Source organism: Budorcas taxicolor, chromosome 25 (assembly GCF_023091745.1).
Source record: "Budorcas taxicolor isolate Tak-1 chromosome 25, Takin1.1, whole genome shotgun sequence".
Classification (NCBI taxonomy): domain Eukaryota; kingdom Metazoa; phylum Chordata; class Mammalia; order Artiodactyla; family Bovidae; genus Budorcas; species Budorcas taxicolor.
In genome coordinates, this window is record NC_068934.1 from 38,981,282 (window position 1) to 38,997,307 (window position 16,026).

The 16,026-nt window shown below is 43.7% G+C and overlaps 1 pseudogene; it reads right to left on the reverse strand.

The window, feature by feature from the left end:
- Positions 1-8,697: 8,697 nt before the first annotated feature.
- The window catches only part of LOC128068558 (pregnancy-associated glycoprotein 1-like), a 42,332-nt pseudogene continuing 35,003 nt past the window's right edge, over positions 8,698-16,026 (reverse strand).

Here is a 16,026-nt window from a genome sequence, read left to right on the forward strand (position 1 = left end):
ATCCCAGGGTTGATCTCCTTCAAAATGGACTAGTTGGATCTCATTGCAGTCCAAAGGACTCTCAAGAGTCTTCTCCAACACCACAGGTCAAAAGCATCAATTCTTCAGCGCTCAGCCTTCTTCACAGTCCAACTCTCACATCCATACATGACCACAGGAAAAACCATAGCCTTGACTAGATGGACCTTAGTCCTTTATGTCGACTAAAATGGAGGTCCCCTTGCAATCAGAACTCACTGAATGCCTTGTGAATGCTAGGCACTGACTTCTGTGCATGGGTGCAAACTTGACTGGGGATATGTGTTGGGGCCTTAGGGAGCCCCAGTCTTGCTGGAGAGACATGCCAATTACAAAAAGTATCTGCTCTGTGGTATGTTCAGTTCAGTTCAGTCACTCAGTCATGTCCGACTCTTTGTAACCCCATGGACTGCAGCACACAAAGGCTCGCTGTTCTTCACCAACCCCTGGAGCTTGGGCAAACTCATGTCCATGGAGTTGGTGATTCCATCCAACCATCTCATCCTCTGTCATCCTCTTCTCCTTCTGCCTTCAGTCTTTCCCAGTAACAGGGCCTTTTCTAATGTGTCAGTTCTTCACGTCAGTTGGCCAAAGTATTGGAAGTTCAATTTCAGCATCGGTCCTTTCAATGAATATTCAAGTTTGATTTCCTTTAGGATGACTGGGTGGATCTCCTTGCAGTCCAAGAGACTGTGAAGAGTCTTGTCCAACACCAAAGTTCAGAACCATCAATTCTTTATTGCTCGCCATTCTTTATGGTACAACTGTCACATCCATACATGACAACTGGAAAAATCATAGCTTTGATTATACTGAACTTTTTCAGCAAATTAATGTCTCTACTTTAAAAAAAAAAAAACTTTGTATAGGTTTGTCATAGTTTTTTCTTCAAATGAGCAAGCATCTTTTAATTTCATGGCTACAGTCATCATCTGCAGTGATTTTGGAGCCCCTAAACATAAAGTCTCTCACTATTTCCATTGTTTCCCCATCTATTTGTCATGAAGTAATGGGACCAAATGCCATGATCTTCATTTTATGAATGTGAAGTTTAAACCAGATGGTTCACTCTCCTATTTCACTTTCATCAAGAGGCTCTTTAGTTCCTCTTCAATTTCTGCCATGAGGGTGGTGTCTTCTCCATATCTGAAGCTACTGATATTTCTCCCAGAAATCTTGATTCCAGCTTGTGCTTCATCCAGTTGGGCATTTCACATGATGTACTCTGCATATAAGTTAAATAAGCAAGATGACAATATACAGCCTTTATGTATTCCTTTCCCAATTTGGAACCAGTCTGTTTTTCCATGTTCAGTTCTAACTGTTTCTTCTTGACCTGCATACAGATTTCTCAGAAGGCAGGTAAGATGGTCTGGTATTCCCATCTCTGTAAGTGCCGGGAGCCAGCATGAGGAGTCCCGCCCATGGCAAAGGTCATGAGGTTAAGGGGTCCGACAGGCAAAGGCGAGTTGGGCCTTAAGGGAGCCTCACTGAATTTTCTCCAACATCTCCCCTCATAACCAGAGTCTGCCCGCCTTACTGCATTATGCTCTCACCAACTCCTCTGACATCGACAGGGGGCTGTCCCCACCACCTTCCTCTAAAAAGAATTAACTTAGAGCTCCAGTTAACAGTCTCCTGCATATAAAAGGAATGTCTCGGCTTAAATCCCTCTGATAGCTTTTTAACTTACCTGACCAGCCTGTCTGGATTTTTACAACTACACATGTGATTGTTTATGGTTCCCCAACCACGAGAAGCATGAAGCTTAAAGCATCTTAAAGATATAGAGCCTATTCTAAAAAGCAAAAAATTATATTGGTGACGGGTTTCACTGTTGAGTCAATGACTGTTGCCAGGCCTCCATATTTTTTATCTTTTAGGCACTTGAAGGATATTAATCAATGGAATTGGGATATAGAAAAAGGAATATAGTAGCTTTGATGTTAGCAACAGTAGGCTTTTGACTTAATGAACTTTCTCTTTGTTATAAATCACTGTACTCCTCTTTCCTTGTTATGAATTGTTGTGTCCTTGCTATGTAAGAATGTAACTTTATTTAGTGCTTTCTGACAGTGGCACCAGACTTTGGGAAGAACAACTATTAAGGCAAATAAGTTTTCTGGTTGACAGATCCTTATGAGAAAAGGGCCGTAAAATGTTAATAGGCCTCCTGGCCAGAAGATTATGTAAATCACCCAAGACTTGTGTATACAGCTAGGTATGCAGAGAGAAAGCCTGGTCTCAAGAAGAGTCAGGGCTGCTGATGCTGCATAATTTTGTATTATCCATTGATCTCTATGTACAACCAAAAGTATAAAAAGCATTTCTGGACAATAAAGGATGGGCCAGTCACTGGAAAGACTGGTTCCCTCGTGTCTTCTTTACTCTATTTTCTGTCTGAATTCCCTGCTGGATCGTGGAGGCTCACCACGTCTACTTACTTGCCCTGGCTTCTCAGACCCACAGCGGGGCACCCTCCACTATTCAAGCGGGTGCCAGTGGCGTACGTAGGTGGTGCAAATTTCTTGTCTTGAGACTTCATTAGCTTTCCGCGTAAACCAAGTTATTCAGCCTCTTTTCTCCACTAATTTTCCTACAACACTATTCTTTCTTAATCTCTCTTTATATTTCTAATTAAATAGTTCTTTCTAAGATGCTGACTCTGTCCCTGCTTCAAATTACCCTGGATCCAATGGGGCTGGACCCCGGCATGTGAGTTTTCCAGAGTTTGTTGTGATCCTCACAGTCAAAGACATGATCAATAAAGCAGAAGAAGGTGTTTCTCTAGAATTTTCTTCCTTTTTCTATGATCCAACGAATGTTGACACTTTAATCTCTGGTTCCTCTGCCTTTTCTAAATCCAGCTTGAGCATATGGAATTTCACAGTTCAAGTACTGTTGAAGACTTGCTTGGAGAAATTACTTTGGTGGCATGTGAGGTGAGTGCAACTGGGTGGTAGTTGAACATTCTTTGAAATCACTTTTTTGGGGGGATTGCAAGAAAACGACCTTACCAGTCCTTTCACCACTACTGAGTGTTTCACATTTGCTGGCATATTGAGTGCCACGCCTTAACAACATCATGTTTTAGGATCTGATATATCTCTACTGCAATGTCATCACCTCCACTAGCTTTGCTCTTACTAATACTTCTGAAGACCCATTTGACTTCATATTTCAGGACTGTCTAGCTCTAGGTGAGTGATCACACCATCGTGGTTATCTGGGTCATTAATATCTTTTTTGTGCAGTTCTTCTATGTATTCTTTCAATATTTTCTAATGTATTCTGCTTCTGTTAGGTCCATCTTTTGCCTCTTTTTTATTGTGCCCATCTTTGCCTGAAACATTCCCTCCCTAACTAATAATCTTTTTTTCCTCTATTTCTTTGCACTCATCACTTAGGAAGGCTTTAATGATTTATTTTTTAATCTCTTCTTGCTATTCTTTCGAACTATGAATTCAGATGGGCATGTCCTTTTTTCTCCTTTGCCGTTTGCTTCTCTTTTTTTCTTAGTTATTTCTAAGGCTTTCTCAGGCAACCATTTTGCCTTTTTGCATTTCTTTTTATTTGGGATGATCTAATGTGGTAAGGTTAAAAAAAAAAAAAAAAAAAAAAAACGAATATCATGGCATCCAGTCCCATCACTTCATGGCAAATACCTGGAAAAACAATGAAAACAGGGACATACTTTGTTTCCTGGGCTCCAAAATCACTATAGATAGTGACTGCAGTTGTTAAAAAAAAAAAAAAAATGCTAGCTCCTTGGGAGAAAAGCGATGAAAAACCCGACAGCATACTAAAAAGCAGAGACACTACTTTACCAGCAAAGGTCTGTATAGTCAAAGCTATGGTTTTACTGGATGTTGTGAGTGGATGTGAGAGTTGGACCATAAAGAAAGCTGAATACCAAAGAATTGATACTTTGAAAATGTGGTGTTGGACAAGACTCTTGAGAGTTCCTTGGACTGCAAGGAGATCCAACCATTCCGTGAAAAAGGAAATAAGTCCTGAATATTCATTGGAAGGACCGATGTTGAAGCTGAACCTCCAATACTTTGGCCACCTGATGGAAAGAACTGACACATTGGGAAAGACCCTGATGCAGGGAAAGATTAAAAGCAGAAGGCAAAGGGGAAGATAGAAGATGAAATTGTTGGGTGGCATCACTGATCTCATGAAGATGAGTTTGAGCAAGCTCCAAGAGTTGGCGATGGACAGGGAAACCTGGCATGCTACAGCCCATGATATAGCAAAGAGTTGGACATGACTGGGAGACTGAACTGAACTGAACTGAACTGATGTACAGAGCACATCAGGGAGCATGCAGAGGTCTTTGGGGTCCAGTCAAGCCTGTGGCCCTGGTGGGAGTGGTGAAAGATTTAGGTGGAAGGGAAGGCTTCCTATCCTCTGGTGCAGGTCCTTGAATCCAAGGCAAGGAGCACAAAATTTTGAATATATTACCAAATATTGTTTTCTAAAAAACAAAACAAACAAAAAAAAACAAAACAAAGAAAACCTGTTTTCCTAAGGAGTGAGAAGTTTGACGAAATCTGTTCTCTAGATTTTACTGAGGGATATGGAAGGGATCTGGAGTGGACTGAGTCTGCAAAAATTATGTGACCAGCTGCTGGAGTGCCAGGCTTATGATTGACATTCTGCACTAGATGGAAAACAAATCCAGAGAAAAAGTGTCCCTTCTGGAGTGTACATGCAAATGTATCACACTGTTTCAGCAGATCACTTCAATGGTGTTTTGGGACAAGCAAGGAATGCATGATGGGTGATTTTCTTTTGTCAATTTCTGTGGATAGTTAGATGACTAAATGTTTGGTTACTTCACTGCATAGTTGAAATTATGCTTGGGGAAGAAAAACTAGATGAAGTTCAACTTATTTTGTCATTAGACAACAAGCATAGGAAGGTTACTAATGCAAATATAGGTAATTTAAACATGAAGGGCCAAATGGGGAAAGATTCATTTAACAGGCTGAGATTGGCTGTACAGGTTTCCATAGTTGTTACTATGACAATTAGCCATAACAGCTACTTGTTGCTATACTGGAGATGTGGGAAACTGACAAGAGAGCAAGAGCCTTTACGACTCTCCTTGCAGTGTGATTTCAGCTGAGAAGTAGTTGACAAGGAAATGCTGACTGGTAAGGCTGAGGAAGGGAGTAATCTGAACCAGTAATCTTTAGCTCTTGTGGGAGCCCAGAAAACAAAACCATCAGCTCATTCAGAGTTCTAGGTCAGGGTTCAGAAATAGATGTCATTTGGCTTGAATCAATATTTAGCCTTTGGTATAGCAGCCATAACCTCGAAACAAAAGATATCCTTCTCCCCAGGTGGCAGAATAATTCATATTTGTTGCAGACTCAGGAGCCTAAAAAACCCTCTCAGGGCCATTTGCTCTTAGCAGGCACAATCTAGAAGGTGGAATTATCATCATATTGCCCATTTTCCAGATGAGAAACTGAGGTTAAGAGACTTGGTCAAGATCAAACAGCTAAACGTGTGAAAAGCCAAGCAGAAGCCCAGGGTAACAGTCCTCAAACTGTGTGTTTTTGCTCCACACCCACTGAGAGTGGTGGGTGGTGATCTGGAAGCAATGCTTAGGCAGAAGCAAACAATATTCAGGCTTCAGTTGAAGAAAGTAAGGAAAACCACTAGAACATTCAGCTATGACCTAAATCAAATCCCTTATGATTATATAGTGGAGATGAAAAATAGATTCAAGGGTATAGGTCTGGTAGCCTGAACAACTATGGGTGGAGGTTTGTAACATTGTACAGGAGGTAGTCATCAAAACCATCCTCAAGAAAAACAAATGTGACAAGGCAAAGTGGCTGCCTGTGGAGGCCTTAAAATTAGCTGAGAAAAAAAGAGAAGTGAAAGGCAAAGGAGAAAGGGAAAGATATACTCAATGGAATGCACTCTTCCAGAGAACAGCAAGGAGAGATAAGAAAGTCTTCATAAGTGAACAGTGCAAGAATTAGAGGAAAACAATAGAATTGTTAAGAGTATAGATCTCTTCAAGAAAAGTGGAGATACCAGAGGAACACTTCATGCAAAGATGGGCACAATAAAGTACAGAAAATTCAAAGACCTCACAGAAGAAGATGAGAATAAGAAGAGGTGGCAAGAATGCACAGAAGACCTATACAAAAATGATCACAATGAGTGGGATAGGGTTGATGCTGGGATCACTCACATAAAGCTAGATATACTGGGATAGGAAGTCAAGTGGGCTTTAGGAAGCATCACTACAAGCAAAGCTAAGTAAGGCAACGGAATTCCAGCTGAGCTGTTTAAAATTCCTAAAGAATGAGGCTGTAAAAGTGCTGCATTCAATAAGTTAGCAAATTTGGAAAACTCAGCAGTGGACGCAGTGCTGGAAAAGGTCAGTTGTCATTCCAATGCAAAAGAAAGACATTTCCAGAGAATGTTCAACCTATCATGCCATTGTGCTCATCTCACCTGATAGCAAGGTAATGCTCAAAATTGTCCAAGCTAAGTTTAACAGTACATGAACTGAGAACTTGCAGATGTACAAACTGGTTTGAGGAACAAGAGATCAAATTGCAAATATCCATTGGATCATAGAGAAAACAAGGCAATCCCAGAAAAAACATTTCTATCTGCTTCACTGACTATGCTAAATCCTTTCACTGTGTGGACCACAATAAAGTGTGGAAAATTCATAAGGATATGGGAGTTCCATATCACCTTACCTACCTCCTAACAAGTCTCTATGTAGGTCAAAAAGCAGCAGTTTGAATCAGACATGGAACAGCTGAAAGATTTAAAATTGGGAAAGGAGAATGACAAGGTATACATTCTTACTCTGGATATTTAACTTATATGTAGGATATATCATTAAATATGCTGGTCTGGATAAATCCCAAGCTGGAATCAAGATTACTGGTAGAAGTATCAATATCCACAGATATGAAGATAACACTACCCTAATAGCAGAAAGCAAAAAAGAGCTAAAGAGCCTCTAGATGATGAGAGGAGATGAAAAAACTAGGTTAAACTCAACGTTCAAAAAACTATTCACAAAAAGACACTCACCACTCGTGGCATCCAGTCCCACCACATCATGGCATATAGATGAGGGAAAAGTGGGAACAGTGGCAGATTTTATTTTCTTGGGCTCCAAGATCACTATGGACCTTGACTGCAGCCACAAAATTAAAACACACTTGCTCCTTGGAAGGAAGAAAGGCTATGAAAAACCTGCACAGTGTATTAAAAAGCAGAGAATCACTTTGATACAAAGGTCTGTAGTATCAAAGCTATGGTTTTTCCAGTAATCAGGTACAGATGTGCAATCTGGACCATAAGAAATGGTGAATGCCAAAGAATTGAGCTTTTGAACTGTGGTGCTTGAGAAGAGTCTTGAGAGTCCCTTATACAACAAGATCAAACCAGTCAATCTGAAAGGAAATCAACATCTGACCCTTGCTGTCTCAGCTGAGGCATCTACTGAGGGCCTCCAGGTGGAAAGAACAGATGTTTCCACAGCAAAAGTGCCTAACCATGACAGCTCCAACAAACAGTTTTTTAGCCCCACCCATGGAAAAGCTCAGAAAGGCTGAAGGCTCTGTGTACCCTGGGTCTCCCTATACATGCGTTGCATTCTCCCCAGCAGCACTGGATGCCAAGGAAAGGGCATTCTGGGCCCTGGAGGAGGGGGATCACTCAGGGATCCACTGGAGCCATCACTTACCCAGTAGGAATGGAAAGGGCAGGGCAGGCATATGCCGTAGTGACCTCGTGACTTCGTGTGGGTAAAAAGGGAACCAGCTCTCCATGAAGTACTTCACCCCAACTCCCCAGGAGCAGAAGCCCAGTGATAAGTTCATCTGAGATGGGATGAAGCGAGTCTATTTTATTACCCCTTATTATTCCTCTGAATGAGGAGGTGGTGGAGTTGGTGGGTCATACAAACTCTTCTATGGCCTAGACTATCTCCCTGTTGCTTTCTTTGGGCTGCCTCTCCCCAGCTAGAGTCATGTAGTTCTGGAGGAAATTGACAATCATGTGTGCTGCTAGGTCAGGGTCACAAGACCATGTAAAGCCAATCATAGGACCCCATAGCCCTGCAAGGATGGCTAATCTAGGACTGTACATGTGATCTGAGATGGGTCATTCAGAGAACACCCTTGAACTCTGATGTCTTCAATCTTTTCATTCCTTACTAAGGATGCCTTCAAGATATAAAACCCTAGGGCAAGTAGCTTGGACTCCATCACTAGGTGCAGATGCCTCAGCGAAGAAAGTTTTCAGGCTAAGAACACCACAAGAGGGAATGAAAGTGTGAGAGTGTGAAATGATGACTTCTGATCTCTTGGTCCAGTCACAGAGATCTTTGTATTTACTCTGATTCTTGTGTCCTAGATTCCAAGAATCATTTCAATGATTCTCCCCTTTCCTTGAAGCCAATTGGAGGTGGGCTCCTCTCAACTGTGATTCAGACTTTGTTCTAAATGCTTCCCTATCATTGTACAACTCCCAGACACAAACAGAGGCACACGTTTGTTTCAGCACCATTACGAGTGAAACCTTTTATTCTTTATTGCCAATAGGATGTGCAGACCACCTAATACAGTTCACTGGCATCTTGGGCAGGAGTACCCTAAGTGTGATTTAGTGTTTGCTTGGAGGACCTTATTGATTCCTGAACCACTCCAAGCATTTATACTGCCTATGCCAGGACAACCTGTCATTTTCTCTATCAAAGACTGAGAAATATAGCCTCAGGAAGATGTCACTGAGGATCAAGGTCTCTCTAGATGTCCTCACTTTGTTTTCCTGAAAGGTGGTATAGCAGTGGCCTCTAGAATCCTGGGGGAGTCAGAGACACACACCAGTCAGCCTCAACCCTTACGTGCGACTCCCACAAATATCTAGACCTAGAATAATTATTAGTTCTATTTCCCTCTTTTGGTATGTATCATGGGATTTTCTGCTGGGACCCAGCACAAGGAGTCCTGCCTGTGGCAATGGTCATGAGGTTAAGGGTCCAACAGGTAAAGGCGAGTCGGGCCTTAAGGGAGCCTCACTGAATTTTCTCTAACATCTACGCCCAAAACCAGAGTCTGCCTGCTTATTGTACTGTGGTTTCCACCCTTCTGACATAACAGAGGGCTATCCCCGACCACCTTTCTCTGGAAAGAGTTAACTTAGAGCTCCAGCTAACAGTCTCCTGCATATAAAAAGAATGTCTTGACTTAAACCCCCTCTGATAGCTTTCTAACTTATCTGACCCCTCTGTCCGGATTTTACCACTACACATGTGATTGTTTATGACCCCCCAACCATGACAGGCATGAAGCTTAAAGCATCTTAAAGATATAGAGCCTTTTCTAAAAAGCAAAAAATTATATTGGTAATGGGTTTCACTGTTGAGTCAATGACTGCTGCCAGGCCTCCATGTTATTTATCTTTTAGGCACCTGAAGGATACTAATCAATGGAATTGGTATATAGAAAAAGGGATATAGTAGTTTTTGATGTTAGCAACACTAGACTTTTGACTTAATGAACTTTCTCTTTGTTATAAATCACTGTACTCCTCTTTCCTTGTTATAAATTGTTGTGTCCTTGCTATGTAAGAATGTAACTTTATTTAGTGCTTTCTGACAGTGGCACCAGACTTTGGGAAGAATAACACTATTAAGGCAAGTAAGTTTTCTGGTTGACAGATCCTTATGAGAAAAGGGCCATAAAATGTTAATAGGCCTTCTGGCCAGAAAATTTTGTAAATCACCTAAGACCTGTGTATACAGCTAGGTATGCAGAGAGAAAGCCTGGTCTTGATAAGAGTCAGGGCTGCTCATGCTGCATAATTTTGTATTATCCATTGATCTCTATCGGAGAAGGCATTGGCACCCCACTCCAGTACTCTTGCCTGGAAAATCCCATGGGTGGAGGAGCCTGGTGGGCTGCAGTCCATGGGGTGGCTAAGAGTCAGACACGACTGAGCGACTTCACTTTCACTTTTCACTTTCATGCATTGGAGAAGGAAATGGCAACTCACTCCAGTGTTCTTGCCTCGAGAATCCCAGGAATGGTGGAGCCTGATGGCCTGCCATCTATGGGGTCACACAGAGTCGGACACGACTGAAGTGACTTAGCAGCAGCAGCAGCAGCATTGATCTCTTTGTACAACCAAAAGGATAAAAAGCTTTTCCGGACAATAAAGGATTGGCCAGACACTGGAAAGATTGGTTCCCCCGTGTCTCCTTTATTCTATTTTCTGGCTGAATTCCCATCTGGGGCGTGGATGCTCGCCAATTCTACTTACTTGCCCTGGCTTCCAAGACCCATGCAAGAGGGAGCCCAAGGCGGGGCACCCTCCACTATTCAAGCAGGCACTGGTGGCCTAGGTAGATGGTGCAAACCTCTTGTCTCAAGGTTTTATTAGCTTTCCATGTAAACCAAGGAATACAGCCTCTTTCTCTCCTCTATTTTCTTAACTGCAAACTCTTTGTTTATCTCTCTCTAAATCTATACATCTCTCTCACCAAGCCGTCCCCGCTTTGAATTATCCTGGATCCACTGGGGCTGGACCCCGGTAATTTTCCCATCAGCAGGGAATATGAGAGTTCATCCACAACCAAAAAGGGCCAAGACATGAGGTTTCCATGAGGACAGGTGTGGAGGAGTGGAGGACTCAGAGTTGGGGACCCAGAGGAATGATAAACAAAGTCCTACTGCAGAGCATAAGGAAATATATTAAATAACCAGTCATAAACGACATGAAAAAAATAAGATATATATTTTTTTTTCTGTATGTGTATAACTGAGTCACTTTGCTGTGCAGCAGAAATTAACCCAACACTGAAGATTAGCCACAGTTCAATAAAATTTTCATAAAAGAAAAAGTATGTCCATAGTTCCCCTCTCTCCCTGATTCTTTCCTTGTGACTCCTGCTCCTTGTTTTCTCTGCAGAGAATGCTGGTCCTCCTCCTGCGTCCCCAAAATCCATACTTTATTTTAAAAAAATTATTTTGTATTGGAGTATAGCTGATTAACCATATTCTGAGTTTCAGGTGGATAGGAAAGTGACTCAATTATATGTATCCATGTATCTTGGTCCCAAAGATACCCCTCTCATCCAGGCTGTCATATAACTGAGTGGAATTCCCCAGGCTACACATTAATTCATTGTTGGTTATCCAACAGTGCCCAAAACACCTTCTTGAAGACTTAACTTAGGAACTCTGGGAATCCTCCTTCGGCCCACACTCACCTACTTTGGCCACTCCAGGCTTGGGTGGGTAATGTACTCTGGTTCCCCATGCCCACCAGTCAGTCCGTAGCCCTCATCACCCCGAGTAAGTCCCCAGTGTCCCAATGCAGAGCACCATGGGATGCCATTTGCATGGAATCCAGTGCAGTTTTCCCTAGAACCAACCAACCCTCCAATGGCTTCATGAGTTTACAGTTTTAGAATTCCTGAAATTCCCTCCCTTCCTCAAAGCCTTCTCGGAGCCCATCAGCCAGCTCTGAACTCCCCTAGGGAGCTGACATGAATCCTCCACCCTGTGCTGGGGCTGAGTAGTCACTGTGCACCCTTTATTCACATTAGCATCAAGCCTCCCCACAGAGGGGTCGGGTAGCCTGACTCACAAAGGGGACACCCGACCAGAGCCAGGGGAAGATGCATCTGAGAACTAGGGTGACAATGTAATTTATCATCCAAACTAGGAAAACTGTGAGAAGGGAAGAGAGACTGTTAATCCCTATGCTGGGACAGCACACTGGGACTGTCCACAGCCATTCTCCATGTCACATGACTTATTTCAAGGACTGCTAGAGCTGACTTTCCAGGTTCATCCGTCTGAGGGTTCAGATAGAACTGAAACTCTTTGAGGACTGAGCACCTGAGTGTTCACCTCTCCTGTGACTCCCACCATGTCAGCACCGTGTGGTGTGTCCACATTTATTTCAGGATGATCAATGTCCCAGACGGCCCTTTACTCTCAAGTGATTCGTCTTGCAGGAGACTCTGGCCAGCCCCAGGGCTCAGCAGCTTCTGCAATAGAGCGAGAAGGCCTGAAGAGGGAGCCCTCCTCCCAGCAGCAGCCCAAGGTTTCCTGCAAGTTCCTATTAGAGAACCACCCCTCAGGGTTCTCCCCTCATCTTGTTGATGGAGGCTTGAGCTGGGACAGGGTATGATACCATTAATGGTGAAGATAATAGAGGACAGGGTATGGACCACAGAACATGAAATGTAGTGCTGTTAGAGAGAAAGGGAGAGAGGTTGGCCCTGGAGATCCTTCTTGTGGTTGGAGAGTTGGAGTGAGCCTGGGGCATGACTTTTCATCTTGTAACCCCATGGCATGGCGCTGGTGAGCTTCTGGATGTTACTGACCAGTCTTCTTGGGCCAAGGATCAGTGATGTCCTGATATCCATAAGGGCCTTGAAGCTGCCAGAACAAACAATAACCTTTCTTTTCATGGAGATGATGAGAGACAGTGTGACAAAGCAGGCATCAAGGTCACTCTGTGTCTCCCCAGAGCTGCCCTCTTCCCGAATGTCTTCTAAACAGCCCTTTGTCTCTTGCCTTCTTTTCCTTTGCTCCTGACACGGCACCTTCCTTGACATTCTTGAATGTAGTACTTGAATACACCAGGCTCTTTTGCACTTTGCCACAAGCTGGTCTTCCTTCCTAAAGCAGGCCGCTCCCCTTTGACTGGCAAATTTCTTCTCATCTTCCAGATTCCAGCTTAATTGTCATGGTTTCAGGGAAGTCTTTCCCTGGGTGTTTATCAGTCTCCTTTCTTGACAGTCTCTGTAGACACTTCCTCATGTTTAGCATGTACCAAAGTCACAATTCACTATGTGTGTGTCTCAATTCCTGTGCATCTGCCTTCTTAGATGTGAGGGCGAGTTTTATTTTCATTGCTTCTCTAAAGTGCCTGGCACACAGTTGATGCCCAAGGCTTGTCTTTTTAGTGAGTGAATGAAGACTTGAGAATAATGATTGAGAAACTTCCAGAGAGCTGTATCTGGTGGGGAACAAATAACGGGTCAATTGAAGAGTGAAGATGGAGATTCACGAGGGCAGCAGACTCTCATAGTGGTGGGAGAGAGGGGCTCCTCTAAAATAGGGTGTCTGCCAGCACTGCTCTTACAACCAGCTCAGACCCTGAGACCCTGGCCAGGAAATACATGACTAGCCCACAGAAACTCCAAAGGACAGGGCAGATTTTGTCTGAGGGTATCACACAGAATCCTATCAATTATGCCTCTTGTCCTCAGGTCACTCCTGGATCCCACATTCCTGATTCTGTTATAGCCCCTAACCCACTGTGTGCCCATGCACCTGTGGTGTCTTTTTCATTAGTTGCTTTCACATCTTAAGACTTCAGCAAATCTCTCTACACTTCTTAGTCATTGATCCCTTAGGAGGCCAGTTCTCCCCATTTGCTCAGGACTTTCCCTGTTTTCAAACTGACATTTATCTGTACTGAGAACTTCCATTGTCCCAGCTAGCCCCAGAAAGTTGGTCATCTTATATCTCTCTTCATGTTGGAGAAATTCTCTCTGATCCTCTGTTCAACACACTGTAAAGTCTTCCATCCATGCTCCATGTCTCACAAGGCAGTAGGTGCAATCCTCTCCCAGCTGCACAGACGTCTCCAGACCCGTTTAAGACCCTCATCAGACCCCTGGTCAGAAGGCCTGAGGATTATGAACCCATTGGTTGTTTGCATATCTATCTGCTTGTGCTTTTGTTTGTATATGTGTTTGTATGTGTGTTTCTATGCATCTCTGTGAGTGCTTGTGTGGCTCTGACTAGCTATGCATGTTTATAGGTGTCTCTGTTTATGTTTATATATGTTTTCTTGTGTGTTTCCATGTGTCTGTGTGTCTGTGTGTGTTGTTGTGGGTGGTGTATATGTTTGTGTGACTGTGTCTATGAGAATGTATTTGTGTGTGTCTGCCTGTGTCCATGTACAGTAGTGGGAGCATCACTCGGGCTGACCCTCAGAGGATGAGATTACCAGTCCATGTGTACACTCCAGTCGCCCCCTTTGATCAATGTTATCCAGTTGAGCACTCCCTGGCAGTAGGATTTATACACCCCACCAAACATCACCACACTGCCTTTCGTCCCGCATGTGTAGAGAGAAGATAGTGGGGGGATCCTTGGAGGACAGTAACAACAGCAGTGTCTGAGAGCTGTGCTGGTCCACCTATCAAGGCCCTAATAAGGTCCCCATGTACAGAGGCAGAAATCGAGTCTAGAAGTGATTGAGATCCAGACTAAGGTCGGTTCCTGGCTAATGAGTGGCACAGAGGAGGTTAGAAGCTGAGTCACCTGGCTGGGCTCCACCCACTATATCTTCTGAAGTTGTCCTACCTCCTGCAACCTGAGTACTCAGACACACTCAGAGGACACGGTGCTGAAGCATAATGGGTTTCTCCTTGTCCAGATTATCATTTTTCAGGAAAATCAAAGCCTGGGAGTTCTAAGGGTGTGGTTTCAGGTCACCCAGAGTTGGCTCCGCTGGCCTGTGACCCCTACTGTCCAAAGGGCCCCACACTCAGAAGGGACCACATCTCTGCTCTCCACATGTGTGACCTCAGCAAGGCCCTTGCTGTCTGCTCTTCAGTTTCCTCATATGTCTCATGAGCTAATCAGACCACCTGCTGTGTGGCATTGTTGCAGGATTAAACCAATTATTATCTGAAATGCCAGGAACAGTCTGTGAATATAAACATGGGTGCTTTTCCCCCTCTTCTCGCTCCCAGCAAAATGAACCTTGAACTGCCTGTGGGCAGAGGAGCTGCAAGTCCACACCTCAAGCCACTCTCTGGGTTAGCTAATCCATTTGCTCTTGTGTCACCACAGGCACTGCCTTCCCACGGACAGGATCCTGTGGGTAGGATGGCCAATGTCTATGGGAGTCAGGCTAGGAAGGGTCCTGCAAGATGGTCCTGCATCTGTTTTGCAAGCAGGTATCACTCCGTAGCCAGTAGTGACTCAACTTCTCTTTACATCTTACCCGAATAGTGTCATAAACAAGAAATACCTTCATGCTCCCAGATCCGTAGGCGATCCTGAAGGTCTCTTGGGTAGTTTGGAAGGCGGAAGACTTGTAATGTCTGAACCTAACTTGTGTAGCTGCAGACACAAGAGATGAGTATCATCAAGTGCCAAGGGTGGAAACAGGGTGACAGGGCAAGTGAAAGAGGGTCCGGGCATGAGGTGTCTGTACTCACAAAAGGCTGGACTGGGGCAAAAGAGGGAGGCCACCCACAAGTCAGATGAGCCTGTGTCAAAGATAATCTGGAATTCCTGTGGGGGGGGGGGTGGTGTTCCAATAGTGATGTTACCGCCAAAGAGCATCTACAGGAAGAAGGAGGGAGTGGGTTAGTGCAGAACTGGCTACCCTCTAATCACACACTGATGTCTCCATCTGGGTGCTATATATCTCTTGAGATCACTTTCCAACAACTGTGAAGCTCACAGAATTGATCACAGAGGTGCTTGTTTTTGATATTTTTTTCATATGCTACATTGTATGCAGGATATTGATTCTATGACGAGGTGTTGAAGCGGTACCTCTTGCATTGGAAGCACAGAGGCATAACCACTGGACCTCTAGGACCGTTGGACACCCAGGGAAGTCCTGGTGCCTTCATTTGAGAAACTCTGTAGTCTCTTCAAACCCAGCCTTAGCACTCTTTTCTCCAAGAGGTCCTTCTAGATCAACCCCAGCCACTCCCTTTAAATTCTGACCACATCAAATCAACAACAAACAAGTGACACTTTCATGTGACATGTTTTTACTCTTTGCCTATCTCTCAGGATGGCATGCTCATTCTTGAAGACAAAATAAGCCCTTTTTCTAATCTAAAAACAGTAACCAATGTGTTAGATTCTGATGGCCTTACATGGAATACAAGTTCAGTAACTTTTTACTGCTGTGGTTGTCACATCTCTGGAAACTGAATTCCTCTGCCTGGTTATTCACAAT